At 48.7% G+C, this 20078-nt stretch overlaps 1 long non-coding RNA gene across 1 annotated transcript; it reads right to left on the bottom strand.

Annotated features, from left to right (window-relative positions):
- Positions 1-2571: 2571 nt before the first annotated feature.
- Positions 2572-12918, bottom strand: LOC149918405 (uncharacterized). Its single transcript, XR_016465423.1, has 3 exons — positions 12763-12918; positions 5060-5448; positions 2572-3054 (listed from the first exon to the last, which is right to left on the bottom strand). It is a non-coding gene; the product is annotated as an uncharacterized LOC149918405 (long non-coding RNA).
- Positions 12919-20078: the final 7160 nt, after the last annotated feature.

Here is a 20078-nt window from a genome sequence, read left to right on the forward strand (position 1 = left end):
GCATTGTTTGTTGGGGTGGCAGAATGTCGCTGCCAGTTTTCCATCCTGGTTCCAGCCTCAGCCTGACAGCAGAGCTGGTTCCAGCTCCTTCCCTTTCCTCCTGCTCCACTCTTGCTGAGGTTGCTGTGCTCTGAGGACCCTCTTCTCTGGCTGTTTGCTGTGGATGTGGTGGGTGCAGAGATGCCCACAGGGCAGAACTGTCTCTCAGAAGAGTGCAGCAGGCTGGCAGAGATCAGGACAGGAAAGTGTTTGACTGGGGAGGCAGGTGATACCTGAAAAGGTGCAGCCAAAACTAACAAAGGTGTGTTCAGAGAGATAGAGTTTGATCTTTAGCCCCTGATACAAAACTTGCTTTGGTGGGTAGGCTGCTTTGCCAAGCCTGTCTGTCAGAGCATATTGCTGCTGCAGATGACTGGGGGATGGATGTGCTGGCAGTGGTTTTTTGGAGGGGGGACTTCTGTTGTTTGCAGGGCAGGAGAGAGGCGTGTCTGCTGTTTCAGGCCCCCAACGTCCTCACTTCTGCATACCAGACGCAAAGAGCTAGTGATTCATTGCACACCGAGCCCATGCTCACCTCTGTTTCCTGAGCACACAACACTGAAAGACTGTCCCAAGTGCCAGCGTTTCTCTTGGTCGGCAGATTTTCCTGCTCTGTTGCCGGAGGCTGCTAGACCTTGTTTGCAGTTTCTCTGGTTTCAGCTTCCATCTCTCTTCCAGATTTTATAAAAGGAGCCACTTGATTGGCTAAGGAGCAGCTGCCCATCTCTGCTCTGTCAATGGCTCAGCGGGGGGATGCCACCTGGGAAAGAACTGTGCAGCCACTTCTTCTGCAAACAGCACCAAGAACAGTCCGGGTGAATCTCTCTGGCTCAAGGAACAAGCCCCAGCCTTGGGCTGAAGCTCTTCCAGGGCCATTTGATGCCCCTTGCATTGCTTGGTCTTGTTTGCATTGCCTCTGAGGAGGGAGAAAAGAAAACTGCTGGCATTCAGACTGCAATCCAGATTTCTTTAAAATGTTTTTTTCAAGAACTGCATGTTTTCAGAGCCAGCACTGTGAGGCTGGCTCTGACACCAGACACACTTTCCAAATCTCATTGCCCAGAATAGTGCGCTCTAAAAATGCACCGCATCCCCTGACAGGAGCTGGCCCAGTCTTTCACTGTGGCCTCACAGATGGGTTCTCCCTTCAGCTCAGATGAGGGTGGTTTCATTCAGATGGTTGTAGAAGACCTCTTTGCAGAGGTGGATCTCCTTCTAGGTTGGTTGGCTCAAGCCTTGTTTGAACTGTGATGCAAGGAGCTTCAAGGCCTCTTGCTCGACTGTTACAGTACACCTGTTTGTTTGCCTCCTGTTTCGGCCTGCCTCTGATCACAGAATCATAGAATAGCTTGGGTTGGCTGCAACCTTAAATCCCATCCAGTTCCAACCATCTGCTTTGGGCAGGGCTGCCACCCAGTGGATCAGATTGCCCAGGGCCCCATCCAACCTGGCATTGGGTGCCTCCAGGGATGGGGTACCCACAGCTTCTCTGGGCAGCAAGCACCTTACCACCATTGGAGTCAAGAATTTCTTCCTAACATCTCACCTAAATTTCCCCTCTTTTAGTTTAAAGCCATTTCCTTTTGTCCTTTCTCTATTAGACCATGTAAAAAGTTTCTCCCCTTCCTTCTTATAAGCTGCCATTAAGTACTGAAAGGCTGCAGTGAGTCTCCTCGGAGCCTTCTCTTCTCCAGGCTGAACAAGATCAGCTTGCTCAGTATGTCTTCATAGGAAAGGTGCTCCAACTCCCTGATCATCTTTGTGGTCCTCCTCTGGACCTGCTTCAGCAGCTCTGTGTCTTTCTTGTGCTAAGGGCCCCCTCTCCCTGCTGGCCACCCTTCTTTTGATGCAGCCCAGTGATACTGTTGACCTTCTGGGCTACAAGCATACTGCTGGCTCATGGCCAGCTTTCCATCCACTAGGACCCCCAAGTCCTTCTTAGCAGGGCTGCTCTCAAGTCGTTATTTTCCCAGTTTGTACACAGTTATGGGATTGCCCCTACCCAAGTGCAACACCTTGCACTTGGCCTTCTTGAATCTCATTAGGTTAACACGAGCCTGCCTTTCCAGATTATTCAGGTCCATTTGGGTGGCATCCCTTCCTCCTGTTGTACTACAGCACTCAGCTTGGTGTTGATAATAGCACTAGCTGGTGCAGTTTTTCTTGGACACATTTTGTTGCTCATGAATGATACCAGATTGCACAGTAATCAGGTCAGTGAGCAGAGTTCCGTGGCTTTCCCAATGTAGCCGTCCTGGCAAAGTCCCCTTTGTGGGTTTATTCAGCACTCAGCCCAGACTCTGACCCATCAGCCAGGACTGCAAGATCCATTCCTGCTGCCACGGTATTTAACACTGTTTTTACTGTTTTCAGACAAAGCCCAGTAGAAGCTTTGGAAACCCCCTGAGTTGGAAAGGCTTAGGATCCTGCCTCTTGTTGCACATTATAGAGTTCAGCTTAGTTTCTTTTGCTTTCTCTTGTGCTCCTCCTGGATGTTCTCCTGCGTTATAGGGTAGCCTGTGGGGTGGAGCACAAGTCTGGGTATTACAGGACTGCAATGGGAGAGGCAAGCGTGTGTGCAGAGCTCAGGGCAGCACATGCTTGGGGTGTGGGAGGTTAAGACGAGTCATTAACATTTTATCTTCATTTTAACAAAGCTCAGATTTGTCATCAGTACACTGCAGCCCTGGAACTTCAAGCTTGAGGAGCAGCTGGAAAGGAAATCATAAAGTTCCTGGGTCTCTGTCTGTGGCTTCAGCTATCACTTCGGTCAAACACACCCCCTCTGAAAAGCTGAGAGATGTTGAAGTGCAATGTTTGCATTTATTACATGAAGTCCGCTTGAACCTGTTTGCCCCCTGCATTTCCATAGCTTTTTTTTTTTCGCTTTTTTTTTTTTTTCCCCCAAGGGTAACTGTTAAAGAAATGAGAAAATCTTGCTTGAAGTTCTTCTGGCTGTTCCAATGTCCCACTCCCATGCTCCCCACAGCAGGTGTAAAGGTGAAAGCAGCGCTCCTGTGAAGCAAGACAGGGAACACCCGAAGTCACCTCCATTCTTCTCAAGCATCTCAGAACCCAGAAGCTCCCATGTCTCTCCCAGCTCCCATGTCTCTTGCAGCCCAGCTATCTGAAAACACAGGCAGCCTCTGCTCACTGTGCTGGGCCTGACAATGAAAGAGATAGTGGGCACAGTTTCTTGGTGCAAGTAAGAGCGTAGCACCACTGTAGAAATACTAATTCTAGCTGTGGTAGAAAAAAAAGGAAAATCAAACAAGGAAGCAAGGGCACACACGCAGACAGCTCTTTGCAGTGCTGGAGGGTTTGGTTGTGTTTGAATGTTTTCTCGGCCCCCAGTCCTCCCAGCACAGCCCCATAGCTGGGTGCCAAGGAGCAGCACGGTGCTGCCAGCTGGAGCCTCACAGGGTGATGCACGGGGATTTCCTGGAAGGCCTCGTGCCTCTAACAGAGCACTGAGATAGATAGCTGGGGAATCTTGGCTTTCAGTGACAGAGAAAGAGAAGAGAAAAAGCTAATTAAAAAAAATATAAAAATTAGAAGACTTATCACAGATTCATGGAACAGAATCATTTGAGTTGGAAGGGACCCTTAAATGTCATTTAGTCCAACCTCCTGCAACAAACAGGGTTTCCTACCATGAGATCAGGCTGCTCAGAGCCCTGTCCGGCCTGACTTGAATGTCTCCAGGAATGGAGTTTTCGTCACCTCTCTGGGCTACCTGTGCCAGTGCCTCACCACCTACATTGGGAAAAAACTTCTTCATTATATCTAAACTAAATCTCCCTGCTTTTCGTTGGAAACCATTTCCCCTTGTTTTATCACAACAGATCCTGCTGAAGAGTCTGTCCCCTTCTTTCTTATAGCACCCCTTTAGATACTGAAAGGACTTGTGCTTGAGCCTATCTGCCCAGCCCCACATTGTGTTTGCTCTCAGCTCTGCCCCTGGATGGCAGCATTTCTGCTGGTGCTGCAAGGAAAAACTTCATGAGGAAAAAACACTGGGGAAGATGAAGTTTTTGGGTACTGCTGGGTTAATGTGCTGGAAGGCAGAGCGACCTTGCATGCCTTCTTGATGAGTGGCAGCGCCGCAGCCATGGCTGGAGGAAAGGCTTACTCACAGCTGCAGCCCTCTTGCATCTGCAGGGCAAAAAGCAGCAAAAGTATTTTGCTTCTTTGGATGCTATCTTATGTCAGCAGGTGGCTTCATCTATGGCGAATGACACAGTGAATGCTTCCTGCTCCTGGCTGCTCCCTTTTGCCAGAGGTTACTGCAGTGCTGCTTGTGGTGGCCAAATGGAGTGCGTATGGTCCCTCAAAGAACTCTTCAGCATTAGGATGTTTTGCTAAGCGAACTGCTTGCAAGCAATCCGTCTTGATTTTTTTTTATTTTGAATGGTAGACCCTGACTACCAAGGTGAGGCCCTTCCTGCTTTCCTCTCTTTTCAGTATTGCTGTTGTTCTGTGTTCACTTTTCCTTGCTTTAACCATGGGTACCTGCAGGTTCCCATCCTGCTCTGCACAAAAGGCAGTGTGAGGATCTGCAGATAAGCACCTGAGAGGCAGTCCTTGCTTTCTCAATGAGGCCGTATGTTTGCATGGGTAGGGCAGCAGGAGCAGGGCTTATGAGTGACAGCAAAAATCAGCGATTACTACTTGGCAGTAGATGCTTAAACTTTGTCAAGCCAGGCAAGTATCTCCATTGTGGTCTCTGACTCACAATCCAAATATGCTGGGAACATTTGAGGGGGCTGGGTCAGTTCTTCAAGCAGTGGGAAAAACAAGGCTCTAATACATCGCGGCAGAGCACTGGGTCTGTGCTCCACTGTTCTGCTTTTCTTTGAGGAAACTGGTGTGGCTGCTGGGGTGGAGAGGGAGGTGTTGTGAAACCACACACACACACACACACGCACAAACACATGCTCCAGGCCTGATTTTGATCCTTTCTGACAATGTTCAATTCTTCTTCAGCTGCAGTGAAGGAGCTGCAACACTTGTGACTTACCCTTGCTAGGGTGGACTGAGGAGCAGATCACTGCCACGTCCCACATCCTGCATCCTGGCTGAGCTGTGCCACGTGGATGGGTGCATGGAGGGCTAAAGCCGGACTGATGCTTTACCCAAAAGCAATTTGCCAATATGGAAGGGAAGGTGGGTGGGACCAGGCATCTTCTCCCAGATCATGTTGCAGCAGAGGATTCTCTCCTGCTTGGGGATGCTCCTGGTGCCCAGGGTGTGGGCAGTCAGTTGGTGGGTGGCTGTGTGGCAGGGCAGCTACTGGCTCCATCACTGGGATATGAGAGGATCTGCTGGGCTCAGATCACAGCCTGGCTTCCTGTGTGTTCCTTCCCGCTATGGTTTTGACCAGAAATTCCTTTTTTGACCTGAAAAAAACTTCCAGATGAAAATTTAATTAAAAAAGTGATGCATTCCCACAAGAAACTTCAGTGTCAGCAAATAAAGCATTTTTCTCTGATGAAAAACTGCTTTATTCACACACCAAAAAATGACATCCAAACCGGCTCCCATTGAGTCCACTCTAGAGCATTATCCTGGTAAAAGCTCTAATGTTTTGTTTAATAAAAATAATTCACAGTTCACAATTAGCATCCATTAGGCATACAGGTTGCAAAGAAATAATACTACCAATGCTATCACTGGGATTCATGTAACATACAGAAGGCCTGCTGATGACAAGATCTGCTCCTCTACTCAGCAGAAAACTTGGTAAAGTGATAGAGAAAGGCCAATTAAAATAACCTGCAGGAAGTCAACAGAGGAATAAGCAGAGATGAGGTGTGCATGTGTGTATTTATGCAAACTACAGAATGATAAACTGTAAACGATGAAATATCTGCCAGCTTATTAATATGTCTGCTTCTGAGTAATGCCAAGGGTATTCCTGCTGCCCAGCAGCCAAAGTGCAAACAAGGGAATGGCTGTAACTTCATGCCCAATATTTAAACACATGGGGACGATTCAGGCCACCCACGCTCCTATTAAATAGGACTTCTGCAAAGGCATTTCAGACCAAACTGGAGGGCAACCAGGGTAGAAGCAGCCCTTACATGGCCATTGCAGGTATTGGGGGACAGGTGATGCCCTCTGCTAGCATGGAAAGCCCCTCTTAGCTCCTCAGAGCTTGCATGCACCCAGCTGCTGGCACAGCTGGCTCCTGATACTAATCAGACATTTTTTCTAGCTCAGTAAGTACAATTTTGCATGTAAATATGAGCATGGAACAGATCTGGACTCGATTATCTTCCAAGTCCTTGACAAAAAGCCATAATTGTTTATCCAGATGATTTTTCTTTGTCTTCCTTTTATTTTCTCGGCACTTTAAAACCCAGGTTTTAATGAGCTTGTAAAATAGCAGTGTGGGTGTAAAATACAGTGGTACACAAGGTGTGAGGGAAAGCCTTCCCTTTTCCTCAGCAGCCTTGATGCAGGGCTCAGCTCTCCTCCCACAGCCCAGGGCTCAGTGGCAGCAGGGATGTGATTTCTGAGATGTGAGCCCCAGGCTCCCATCGCAGATGCGTTGTACCCCCCACATGTATTGCCATTCCTGGCAGGCAGGAAAATCAGTGCTGCTCTCACTATCTGGGGCAGAGGTTTGCAGGAGCAGGGACAAGAGAAGGGAATATGAAAAAACGCTGTATTTATCAGGGTAATCTACTGTAGGAGCACAAGTACTAAAACATTTTAATCACAGTCATATGGTTATGTGTCACTGCAGGGCAGAATTCAGGCTGTTTGTACTTCTTGGTTCCGCACTGCCACACTTCTACAAGTTTGAATTTATTTTAGGCATAACTTTAACTCTGGTTTCCCTGGGTTTGCAATGCTTGGACTGGAAATTAGTGTAACCTCTCCACTGTGCTTTCCTCTTAAATTAGGCTTTCCACTTTAACGCCATTTATTTCTGTTGGCTTGGCCATAGTGCAGGCTGTCATTTCCTGCCCTGTGGATTTTGCTGTTTAGATGGACAGGACAGCACACTGAAATAGTGGGATACAGCAACAAAAGCAGTGATGGGTAGCAAAGGCACCAAGCACTTTCAGGGCTTCTATACACACAGCTTGGTTAGTCCTTTAATTGCCCACACCTGGCCGTCTCCTGCATGACTCAGTGGCTGCCCTTCATGCACAGGTGCCTTTGTTGGGGAGACAGGAGGAACATATGTGGGATGGGAAGCTGGCATCAAGCTTTGGAGGCTGTGCCAGTCCTAAGGGCAATCCAAGCAAGGATTTTCCCTATGAAAGAAGTTCCTGTTGGGGTGGGAAAGGCTGGTGACTTAGAGAGCTTCAGGAGGATCTTTAGCACAGTTTTGGGGGCAAGGCTGTTCCTTGCTAGGAGTGAAGTGGAGCTGTGTCTCCTGCCTGCATCCATTGCCTTTGCTCCCACATCCAAACTCCTTCCTACTGGCTGCTTGATGCTCAGCATCCAGAGACGTACGTGGTGCATGTGTTTTCTCTCTTGTGTGTACTCACCCCCTCTCTCCTTCATTTTCTTTTCCACCCACCCATGCTCTACCTCCTGACTAAAGCAAAATTGCCCTTCTTTTTTCTTTTGGCAGCTGGCCTTCTCAGGGGCCCAGGCTAACAGAAGCCTGAGCCCTGACTCTGTGCCACGGCCAGAGTTGAGCAGCTTCTCACTGACAGATATGCTGTCTTAAAGGAGAAGGGATGTTTTCTTTCCCCATCCCCATTTGCTTCCCAGCTCCCATCATGGAGAAGCCACTCATCTCAGATCCTCCATTGCCCTGTCATCTCCCAAAGCCCCTCTCTTCTATGCAGGCTCAACGCTGTCTGCAGAGTTCTCTCTGAGCCAAGCCTCCTGCAGTTAATGCACGCCTGGCTGTTGAGTTCAGCAAGCTTTGGCTGAGGCTTTTCCAGGGCTTGCAGCTCTCCTCCGGCTCGCTTCTTGGATGCCAAGTGATGAGGCTTCCAGGGCTGCTCCTGAGGGACGGCTCCAGCGCATAGATCTCACTGTCATGAAGCTTTTCCTGCTGCTCTGCCGAAATCTCCCCCTTTTCAAATGTCATCCCTGTGCTCCCACTTAGCGTGCGCTTTCTGTGCCTCTTGCTGTCTGCAAGCACACTGGTGCCTTTTTTCCTGCTGCCAGGGCCCTTCCGGCACTTGCTGGCTGCTTGTCACTTTCCTTGTTCTTGATATTGCTTAGCCAGGCTGGGCACACTAAAATTTCCCTTTATAAATCAAACCTTACAACCAGATTTTTTTTCCCTTTGCCTCCTCTCTGTGACAAAGGAGCGATTTTTGGGCATCCGCCCTACAGTGTGGAGCATTTTTCCCCTCCCACTCAGGCTGATGGGTTTTGAGGATGAAGCTCAGCTTGACGGTCTTCACATCTGTGTTTGCTCTGGGTGGGCAACGGCCCCATGTTCGCAGGGATGGGAGCAAGGAGAGGCAGCCTCTTAGCTATGCTGCTGAGGCAGGCCAAGGAGGCTGCGTGCAGGAGGAGCAAAAAGCCAAGCCCCCTCCCGCTCATCCCCCAGCACTTCTCAGGGCCTTGCTTCCATGCAGCAGGAGATCCAACCGTGCGGGTTGCCATGACAGCTCCAGGGAGAAACTGGGTCAGCCCCGCAGGCCGCATGGAATGCTGCAGCATGGTGGCCGCCCTGAGCCCGCCGGGAAGAGGCCTGGCTGCACCCGCGAGCTGGCGGCCTGCATCCGGCCCTGCGTGTCCCGGGAGGAAGCAGAGCAGTTGTTAACTCAGTTGCTGTTTTAAGTTTAGTGCGACTAAAATTGTTGGTTGTAACCCACACCACTGTCATAGCAACAGATTTTATATATATATATATATATATATATATATATATATATATATATATTTGAATGTGCAAGGAGGACAGCTTTCCTGGGGCGTAAGTAACTTGCTGGTGAAGATGTGGAGTTTGTAGTGTTGGGAATGATGCACTGAGGGGACTGGAGGTGCAAGGCCAGAGCATCTGAGGTTAGGATTACTGCACTTACTGCAGAGAATGGATGCTGAAGCTTAGGATGTGCTTTAGCCATGGAACTTCCCTAACAGTTAGCAGCCTTCGGGGGTTAAGACCAGGTTTAGAAATGCACCGCTGTTTTGATGTCAAAACAGACACTCTGAAATAAATCAAAAAATGTGATTGCTTACCGATGACTGATCTTTCTGGGGAATGTGGTCATAGGCATTTTTGGTGAGAATGGCTGAGTGCCATGGAAAAGCTGCCCTCTTTCCCAGCTGTTTACCCCCCTGTCCTTCTGTGTGTACTCATCCAGGGTATCACATCTGTTAACATCTCTTTTCTCCTCCTCCATACCACTCGCTAGACCTGTGATGGCAATGTCTGGGATCAGGGCACCCTCAAACAGAAGGTTCTGGTGAGGCAGACGTAGTAGAAACCAAATTCACTGTGTGAATTAATCCAAATCGATAGCAAACATTGCACTGCTGTGACTGTGTGCAAATGGGACAGCGGTTCACTCAGGACAGCAAAACCTTGGTTGGACTTTCTGAACACTGCTGCTGCATGGGTTAAGCATTTGGAAATCCAATTCAGCCTTGACTATATCTGCTGGCATAGGAGGTTGTGCTCAGACTGAAGCAGGCTTGGCGTCTCTCAGCTTAGGGATGGATGGAACACCTCAGAGGGTCAAAATGCACAAGTCCTTCCTAATGGCATCCTCCCTGCCCAGTTTCTCTTTCCATGTCGGCCATTATCTCCTCTCCAAGTTCATCTGGAAGCATTTCTTTCAAATGTTTCTAGAGTCCCAGAAGGAAGCCTAATCGCTTCAGCATCCTTCTCATGCACGGTGTACCTGGGGTGCTGGATGGCTGAATAACCTCTTATGCACTGACAGCCATTAGCATTTGAATTAATGACATGAGGATAACAGGCGATTATCCCATTTAACAGCTGTTGAGTGCTGTTAAAGGGACACTGTCAAGAAGTAGGAACAAAGATGTAGTTGTTTTTACTTTTTTAGTAAGGGCTTCCCTGCTCTGTATGAATAGTAGCATCCCCTTGAAATGTGCTGTAGTTTCCACGGGGACATCTTACGGTCTTTAAACTTCTCTGTGCAAAGCTAGGAACCTAAATCAACCAGAGTGTGCCACCACATGAGAGTGTGAAAGTGGAACTATCCCCCAGCAGAAAGGGAACTGGCCCCCTGTATTTGGGAGCTAGGCTAAGCCAGGCATAAAAGGAAGCAGTCACAAGCAAGCTGCAAAAAGGAGCAATGGTTTGTAGGGGCAGGAAGTGCCAGACACCAAAGAGAGCCCCTGGAGCAATACAAGGGATGAACAAAACTCCTCTCCATGAGGATCTGGCTACATCTAGAGGAGAATCACATCCTGAAAGTGTACAGTCTGTCATATGCTGCCACACAATAAAACCCGCTTTTATGTAGGGCATTTCTTCAAGAGAAGTGAGCATAAGTGACCAGTAATTATGATGGTTATTAGCCTAGGTAATACTGCAGTACAGATAAGTTTCAGTCATGGTCCTTGACTTCTTTTCTTCTGACTGTGTGTTTTAAGCAGAAGCCTGAAAAATGTGTTTTCCATCACAGAGAAGCATTGTCTACAATCCTACATTTTAAGACATGATTTTCCAACCTTTTGGCTTTCCTGGGCCACAGTGAATGAAGAGGAATCATTTAGGGCCACACCTACCAAGGCTGCTCCAGAAGTAATTCCTCCTAGTAATTTACATGAAAATGACAACCAATACAATAACACTACCACATTTTTGTGAAATCAATGCTTCAATTTGGTTCATTGGCAGTGGTTGCCATTCTTAGTGAATTCTCAAGATGTTTGAGATTTTTGATGAACTTTTACTGTTCTTGTACTTAATCCTTGAAAACAATTGTTCATAAATGCACACACTGCCAAAATATGATGATATGAATAAGATGTGATTATGAAGTGACGGCTGTTTCTCTCTGGCAAGAGAGGGTTTATAAAAGTCTGGTAAAGAGACACAGTCAAATTTTTGACTGCAACTCTAAACCTTCCATTTGAAAATTTGAAAAATGTCAATTGAAAAAGGAGTCTCAAAAAAAAAAACAACAATGCAATCTTGAAACCCATTCTCAAATTCATGATCAAAACAGAAAACACACACTTTTTACTGTTTACACAACTGAGTTTAGGCAGTATATCACAATGCATACAATTATTATGCTATCACTTGAGTCAGCACTGTGCTGCACCCTCTCTGTGCCTTGGTTTCAGCTCAGACAGTGCCAATTGCACACCAGTGTGTGGTTGTGAGCAGTAAATGCATGCTGTGGGCCAAGCCAGTCTGCTTGGCACGGAAGGCCATCACCATGATGGTGCAGGGCAGGGGGCAGTTGCAGTGCAAGCTGTGCTGGGTGGCATGCTGCCTGTGGGTAATGGGTTGGACGTGCCTGTGGTAAGATTTAACTCTCCTTGTCTCCCATTTGGTGTCTCAAACATGACTCATTCTGAGACTCTCCCTTCTACTCCAATCTGAACGGGCTGATGCTGCTGCATTTCCAAAGGAGTTCATCCTGCATCAGATCATACTGTGATGCTTGGGGACAGCTCTTCAGCCTGTTCAGGCTCTAGAAAAACTTACAAAAATAAATAACAACCTTCCTATTAATTTCTCTTTTGATTATTTCTACCATCTGTGATGACCACTTTTGGTCTAACCAATGAAAGCATTATTTCTATATGAAGTAGTGGTAGTAACAAAGATGGAGATGCCTATTTTTAACACTTCTTGTTCCTAACCAGACGTTTTCCATACTATCCTTACCACTTATCTGGCCATTATATCTGCAAATACATGCAAATGGTATTCACTGTGTTGTTACATGTACCTAGAGGCAGATGATGAGCCAGTACCAAAGCTCACATTTTGGCACCTTTATGCAACATCTTGTGAGCTGGTTTATATTTTTGCCTTAGTTGGAGATACATAGGACCTCTGCCTGCACCTAAGACCTGGACCAAAAGACCCTGACCCCTTCAAGATGTAACCCTGTGCTAAACTAAACACTCTACTTGCCTGAAAGTCCAGCATCTCTGCTGAGTTTGCTCTATGATGGCACCAAGCATGTTTCAGAAGCCACCAGGACCGGGCTGCTGACCTCTGGCCTGCTGCTGCTATCTGTGCAGAGGATCAGGAGAAGGAGTTGGCAAGTACCACAGAACTACTGCCAATCCTGACTGTTATTTCAGGATATTTTCCTTCATACATTATTAATAAAGGAATGTCAAAAACACTTCTTCTACCTCCCTGGCCCCTTCTACTCCCTTGTACTATTTTCAAAGAGCTATGCTGAGGTTTTGAGCCATCACTGATTGCATTGCTGGTGCCTCATTCACACAGGTGTTCTCCTGCTTTTTGCACATGAGGTGGCCTGGTTTGGCTGGTGTTGCAGCATCCCTTTGCGCTGCATGTGGGCAGTTGTGGGGAGCTGGGGGGGCAGCAGGTCTGAGCCCAGGGTGATGATTCCCCCCTTGCTCACCTACATGAGTTCTAGGGCTGGAGCCGAGCCTGTAGGAAGGCTCCCCATGACCTCAAGGCATGTGGAGGGTGGCTGTTAATCTCTGTAAGAAGATCAAGACTGACTGTCCTGTGACCAGGGCTACAGCAGGCTATGGGGACTTGAGTGACAGTGAGGATACTGGCAGATATGTGTGCAGATAGGTGATGCCAGGAGAAGTGAAACCCACCTGAGAGGTTTGCTCAGAAGAGCCTTCCCTGCTGATGAGCTTGGGAGTGAAGCAGTGCAGAAACCAGCTCATGTTTCCTTGGGCAACACCCAAGCCTGGGGAAAATCTCCTAGGAGATCACACTCAAACACACGCACAGCCTTCATCCCAAAAGTCTGCCCTTCTGCTTGTCACCCAGGAGCAGAGGGCTGGAAGACAAAAGACCTCAGCTATGGCTCACTCTTCTCATCCATGTGGGTTCTCTCTTCTCCTGCCTCTTGCCTCATGGTCCCACTGTCCCTTCTCTCCTCCATGGACCCGATCGTTTTTATAGAAGGCTTGGGTTGGAAAGGAGCTCAGTGACTGTCAAGTTCCAGCCCTCCTGCCACAGAGTTATCTGACACTAGATCATGAACCAGATGAGATTGCCTAGGGTCTTGAAAACCTCCAGGGATATCCACAACCTATCTGAGCAACCTGTTCCAGCACCTTACCACTCTCTCTGTAAAAAACTTCCCCCTGACATCTAAGCTAAATCTCCCTTCCTTAAGTTTAAAACCATTCTCCCTTGTCCTATCACTATCTACTTTGTAAAAAGTTGATTTCCCTTATGTTTATCAACTCCCTTTAAACACTAGAAGGCTGTTATGAGGTCTCCCTGCAGCCTTCTCTTTTTCCAGGCTGAAAAAGAGGTTCTCCAGCCCTTGAGTCATCTTCATGGCCCTCTTCTGGATCCTCTCCAAAAGCTCCTAATCTTTCCTGTGTTGGGGGCCCCAGACTTTCATGCAGTACTCCAGCTGGGGCCTTGTGAGGGCAGAACACGGCAGGACGAATGCCTCCTTCATCCTGCTGGCCACCCCTCTTTTGATGGAATCCAGGAGACCATTGGCCTTCCAGGCTGCAAGTGCACAATACTGGCTCATGTCCAGCTTTTCATCCACCAAGACCCGTAAGTCCTTCTCTGCAGGGCTACTCTCCAGGAGTTCTCCCAGTCTGTATAGTCTGGGACTACCTCGACCCAAAACCTTGCATTGAACCTCATTAGATTCACAACTTTTCAAATATGGTGGAAAGTGGCTCAGCCAGCCACATCAGCCAGCTCCCTTAGGACTCTGGGACGCATGCTTCTGGCCCCATGGACTTACACACATTCATTCTCATGAGTCAGTCTTAGACTTGCTCTACACTTACAGTGGGGGGAGTTTGCACCCCCATTTCCCATCTAGAGGTTCAGGTTCAGGAATGTGAGGCTCTGGGATGTGAGAATCCTGGCTGTCAGTAAAGACTGAGACAAATAAGTGATTGAGTACCTCAGCCTTTTCTGTACCTATTGTAGCCAGTTATTATTTCCCATTTAACACAGGAGGCACGCTCTCTTTGACTTGCCTCTTCTGACCTGTGTACTTGTAGAATCCCTTCTTGTTGTTTTTAACAACCCTCATCAAGTTCAGTTCCATCTGTGTCTTGGCTTTCCTAATCCCATCTCTGCAAGTCTGGACAGCATCCCTATATTCTTCCTGGGTGATACACCCTCACTTCTATTGTCTGTACTTGCCCTTCTTTTCCCTCAGTTTGACCATCAGATCCTTGCCAAGCCATGCTGACTTCCTGCCTCCCCTGCCTGCTTTCTTATTCTGAGGGATGGAGAGCTCTTGCACTCTCAGAAAGACATCTCTAAAGAGCAGCTGGCTTTGTTTCACTCCTGTCTCTAAGGTCTTCTTCCAGGAGATCTCTTTTCCACACAGTGCTGCCTTGTTGTGGCTTTTCTTTTTTCCAGTCCATGTCCTTCCTTATCCTCCTTTCTTCTCCAGGGCAATGGCTTGCTGCTTCTTTGCTAAGCTTGGTCCTTTGGCTGACACACACTTTCTCACTTGGGTATTTCCTGTTTCCCCCAAGCTACATACATGTGTGTGAGGTACCACTTGTTCACTCTGGACTGTGATGCACAGTGATGAGCTCAGCTGAGGATTTTAGCATGTTCTGGGCATGTTTTCCTTCTCTGTGGGCATTGGAGTTGTTCAGCTGGGGATAGATCTTATTTTAGAGCAGCCCCTTGCCCTCAGCTCCCAAAAGAGCTGCTGCTTCGGGGCCAGTGATGGGAACTGCTGGGGAGAGACTGACTACAGGACATGGTCTGTTTTCCCTCAGAGCTGCAGAGATGCTATGTTTATTGCAATTCCCCAGGGTGATCGCACTCCAACATCAACCCAGTGCTACAACAAGAGCTGACAGCAACTCTTCCAGCTCTCGGGCACTATTCCTGCCACTTCCTGGCACTGGAAAGGTGGCTTTCCATCTGCAAGGAGACATACAACAGAGTGAGGAGCCATGCAGGTGAAGATGAGCTGTCTTGGAAGTATGCCTCAGGATTTGGAAATGGATTGTTTTCCTGGGTGCAACTGTCAGTTCAGATTTTATCAGATACCACTAGCGGCACAGCTGTAAAATAAGTTTCATGTTAATAAGTTCAACCCCCCATGCCCCTACATAGAGCACCTCAGTCTGAATGCATGCACTTCTGCTGCTTTACTTGCAGAGCAGATGAACGGTGCTAGATATTTCTTTACAATTCTCAGAAAGGAAGTTGAGGTGAGGTAGGGGTTGGCCTCTTCTCTCAGGTAATAAGCAATAGGAGAAGAGGTAACGGTCTTAAGTTGTGACAGCAGAGGTTCAGATTGGATATGAGGGAAAATTTCTTCTCAGAAAGAGTGATGAGGCAGTGGCACAGGCTGCCCAGGGAGGTGGTGGAGTCACCATCCCTGGAGGTGTTCAAGAAAATACACATGTGGCACTGAGGGATGTGGCTTAGCAGGCATGATGGTGATGGGAAAACAGTTGGATCTGATGATCACAGAGGTCTTTTACAACCTTAATGATTCTATGATTCTTCCATCCACAAGGGGCATTGTGAAGGCCTGCAGACAGCCTCTGCATATCCAGTGAGCATTGGTCCTTTGCTTCTATGTGTTGGGCTTCAGGACAGAGCTGCAGTCTGTCCTGCTCCAAGTTACTGTGATTTACAGCTGTCCTATTCACAGGCATCTGCAAGAGATGAGAGATAACACTCCACAGGCATCCGTGCCTTTGACCACGGGGAGAGAGATGCAGCATCTCATGGTGATTGAGAAAGCTTGGCTGACTTTGCACGTAGGAAGCTTCTTCAAATGTGTTTCCTCCCACCCTCCGGCCTTTTGTTTTCGGCCATGCTTGATGCTAGTGATGGCCAGCTGAACTCCCCAAAAGTAAACTTCCTCTCCTGCTATAAACTGATCCTTTGCTGTTGCTAGGGTGGCTGCAGAGCAGTAAGTGGGCTGTGTAAATGCTTCCCATGGACACAGAGATGGGGGTCATGCAGGCAAGCCTAACAGTTCCTCCTCTTCCTCTCTGCTCCCCCACAGGGAAGTGAATGCAGTGGCTGCCAGCAGGCACTGACACGCCTGGCCCTGGTGCTATAGGAATCAATGGCAGATGCTCACCTGGGAAGCTTGAGCAAGAGGTAGGGAGGAATGGTGCAACTGGGTCCTCTGCAACATCTCACAGACTGCTGAGCTTCTAGCTGTGCAGGGGCAGAACTCTATTGCACACACATAAGGCTCCTTCCCTGTCATTAATTCAGTTGACCAAGTATGAAATCCACAGGATTCTGGTCCTGTTACTCACTTTGATGTCAGCTCTTCCTCTCTCTCTCTCTTTTTTTTTTTTTTTGAAGTGCATTTCAGTGTCTATAGCTGACTTCTGAGTCACTTCCCAAATGCTGATTCTTTGTGTGACTGCATGGGTCAGCCTGGCAACACGCTGAAACACACAGGGAGGTACTGCCTGAACCGAGCCAAGCCGGTTGTGCATCCCGCATAGCCACTGCAGATATTCTGCAATGGCAGATACCAGTTAGCCGGGGATTTGTCTAACTCAACTTGAGGAGGTGAGAAATACCTTCAAAAAGTAGAGGCTCAGCCAGTTCTGTCCCTGATGTGGGCACCAGGAGATGTTTATCCATGAGGGCCTGGGTGTTCTTGTGCCACTCATCACTCTGGCCTCTGCTGGAGCCAAGTGAAAGAAGGATTCAGGCTGGGCTGGAGCGATGCTTTCAAGAAATAAGGTTGCCTTCTCACCACAATAGCAAGCAAATGACTTTATGGTTTGTAAAATGATGCCTCTGTTCCTCACCGTTGAGACTGCCAGTGCCAAACAGCTGCACTGCAAAGCACCCACCTACACGAGCTGCCACTGCATGTTTTTGTTTTACAGTAAGTCTTCCTGGCGTGAGAAAGGACATGATTATGTCATCTCATCACTATGTACCTGGGTGTCACTGGCCCAGCTGATCGATTGGTACCTTTGATCCAACATCTTGATATACAGTTGCAGGCCATCCGGAGAGTCCCTGAATTTCCATCCTTCCCACCTCAACTGAGAGAGCACAAAACCTCTGTTAGCAACAGTGCTGGCAGGGCTGGGTGAGAAGGAGGTTTCTGGGTGAAAGCTTGTCTGTAATCCTAAGCATGTCCCTGTAATCAGAGCCTCTGAGTCAGAGCTAGGGGGATGCATAGGGTTAGTATGGCCCCCTCATCCACCACAGTGAATCACGATGCCACAAAGAGAGGAGCCTGAAAGCCTCACCCTGATCCCTATGTGCAATGGCAGTGGGACATATTGCACAAAGTACACTAAATCAAAGGCAACTCTGTTATGCAATGCGTTACAATACCCAGTCCCTATAGCGCCTCAGCAAACAGATGGCAGGAGATGAGCCTGATTACACAGGGTTTTCTGAATCACTCGCAACGACAGAGGAATCAAGCAATACCCAGCTCAGAGTGCCTTCTAGATCTCTGCTGGTTTGCATTTCTCTGTTCTTGCTGTGCTCGCCTTGATAGGATGTTTAAAATTAAAGTGACTGAATTGTGAGTGGCAGAAGAGATGGCTGCACGTAGGGCTGGCACAGGGAGTCAGGAGGACGAGAAGAGCAGCTCTGCTTTGGCAGCTCTGGGAGCTCCAGGAACTTATCAGTTTTCTTCACACGAAATCTCTAGCCAGGGTGGCCCCAACTTGGGCTGGGACAGTCTCAGATGACGTGACACCTGAATTTAGTCCGTGGAGGCAGTGAACCTGGATGCTTGATGGCTTACTCAAACATCTGCACACCTCCAGAAACTGCAGCTCTTTTGTGCAACTATTGGTAATCCTGCCCAGGAGACCAAATTCAGAGGGCCCTTTGGAAAAGGGCGTAGCTCTCCCAGCCCAGCTCCCCAGCCACAGGGCTGCATTTCAGCTGAAACATTGGTGCAGCGTGGTCACAAGTAGGTCACAAGTAGGTGCAAAGCACTGCGGTCCCAGTGTGAGTGCTGCATCTGGCTCAGATCCAGATGCAAATGATCTGGGGATGCCCTTTCCAGCAGTGTACCAACACTGTGGCTGGATGAGGAAGCTAGAAATCACTGGGGAGAGAAGAGGAGGGGAGGCACTGTTAGCACAGCCGGGCTTAAAAATGGGGAGGTGTGGGAGGCTGCTGCAAGCACCGTGGCCACCCGCCCTGTTACAGGGAGTGTTTCCAGCAGCTGCGCCGCAGGCGGCTGCCACTGCCTCCAAAAGCCGCAGCAGCAGCGAGGAGCTGCAGACGTGCAGAAGGGCTTACGCCAAGGCTGCGCAGTCACAGGTGATCTTTTGGTCTGTACATTTTCCAGCAGAGCTGGCAGCCGCTCGTGCAGTGTGCATGCTTCGTTGGCTGTCCAAAGAAGGAACGGGATGGGCACTGATCCAGTTGAGGCGGTTTCAAGGAGCGAAGGCAGGAAGGAAAATTACCAACTTTGACATATGTTGCTCCCTACAGGTCTCTCCTATTATAGCCTGGCAGGATGTCAAGGTGCACAGACACGACCCAGAGCCTAACTCCTGGTGGCTGCTTCGCCTCCTGTCCCACCCCTTTCACACAGGCAGGAGTGGCAAACCCATTTCTGGCATACCAGGAAATCCTGGTTCTTGCTGTTATCACGCAGACGTTAGACAGCCCCGAGCTGCAACCAGTAGGACCTGTGGGAAGGAGGGAGGGAGAGAGGGAGGGGGAAGAGTTCCCTTGGAAAGAGTGCGGCAGCACCAGGCAGTGGGTTGGACAAGCTGGAGTGAAACTTGGCATCTGGGAACAGAGGGAATGCATTTGCCCAGTAGACGTGGCACTTGAGCGAGAGATCAAACGAAATGGCCGTGGAAATCTTGAGCGATCAACTAGTTAGCACAGGGGATTTTTCTGCTGTTCTGAATAAGGTTCCACTGTGCTGGCTGTCAGTCACCCTCTAATAAATATTATTTTTACGGCTCTGTAACTCTTTCCTCTGGCCGGCACGCAAGCAGCCAGTTGCACGCAGAGCCCTACTTGGGGCAGGGCTTCTGGCTTGCCAACATGAAGTTTGGGATGGCAGAAATCTATTTATTCTTCCAGGAGTATTTATTCACTCCAGAGTGTCAGAAAGAATGCAGTGTGGCACAGCAGTCATCCAGAACGGTGGGAAATATTTGTTCCAGGTACAAAATCTTCTTGCAACATGCCTTCATGTGCAGCATATAGCCTGTCCTGGGGCAGATGAAAGGGTCCAGGGAGTCTTCCCATAATCTTGCTCATTAAGAACTGATTCTTAGTCCAGACTTCCGCTGGAAGAAACACACAGGTGTCAAGTGCATTAGAGGTACTCTGGATCAACACCTTTCATTCTTCCTCGTCAGCAAGTCCCTGCCAAGGGCTTGACTTGAAAACAAATAGTGCTAAAACCTCCCCATCACAAATTCTTTCTTCTGGGGCAGGTTCCCCACTGCTCACTGAACACTGTGCTTTCAGCCGTTGTTTTTGCAGTTTGTCAGCACAACCTTGAAAGAAAGGACTTTGGCTGAGAGCTAAGCACATGGTACCAGCTGTACCAATTTCCACCTCCTGGAATGCAGCAGTGGACTTTTGCACTGTCCTTCCTCGCTTCCCTTGGTTAGGCTAAAGCCTCCGGCCAAAGTGTCAGCAGTTCTGGCTGGCTAACTCGGCCTGGATGCAAGGAGCAGCGGGTCTGGGCTCCTGCTGCCAGGGTGGGAGCTGCTGGCCGGCCACAGGCAGCTACGTGGGCTGAGGGCCTGAAGGCATGGGAGGAATGCTGATCTCCCCACACACTTTGGGGGTGAGCAGGGGAAGCTGGAATGCGAAAGCAGAGCAAAGTAGAGGCAGAAGTGAGAGGGAAGAAGAGATACTGTGTGATAGATGGGACGGAGAGCAAGAGGGAGGTGTGAAATCACTCAGATGATGGGCAGGATGTGAAGAATAAGGGCAATAAAAGGTGAAGGAGTGTTAGAAGCTCCTAACC

Source organism: Phasianus colchicus, chromosome 3 (genome assembly GCF_987193195.1).
Source record: "Phasianus colchicus chromosome 3, bPhaCol1.hap1.1, whole genome shotgun sequence".
NCBI lineage: Eukaryota > Metazoa > Chordata > Aves > Galliformes > Phasianidae > Phasianus > Phasianus colchicus.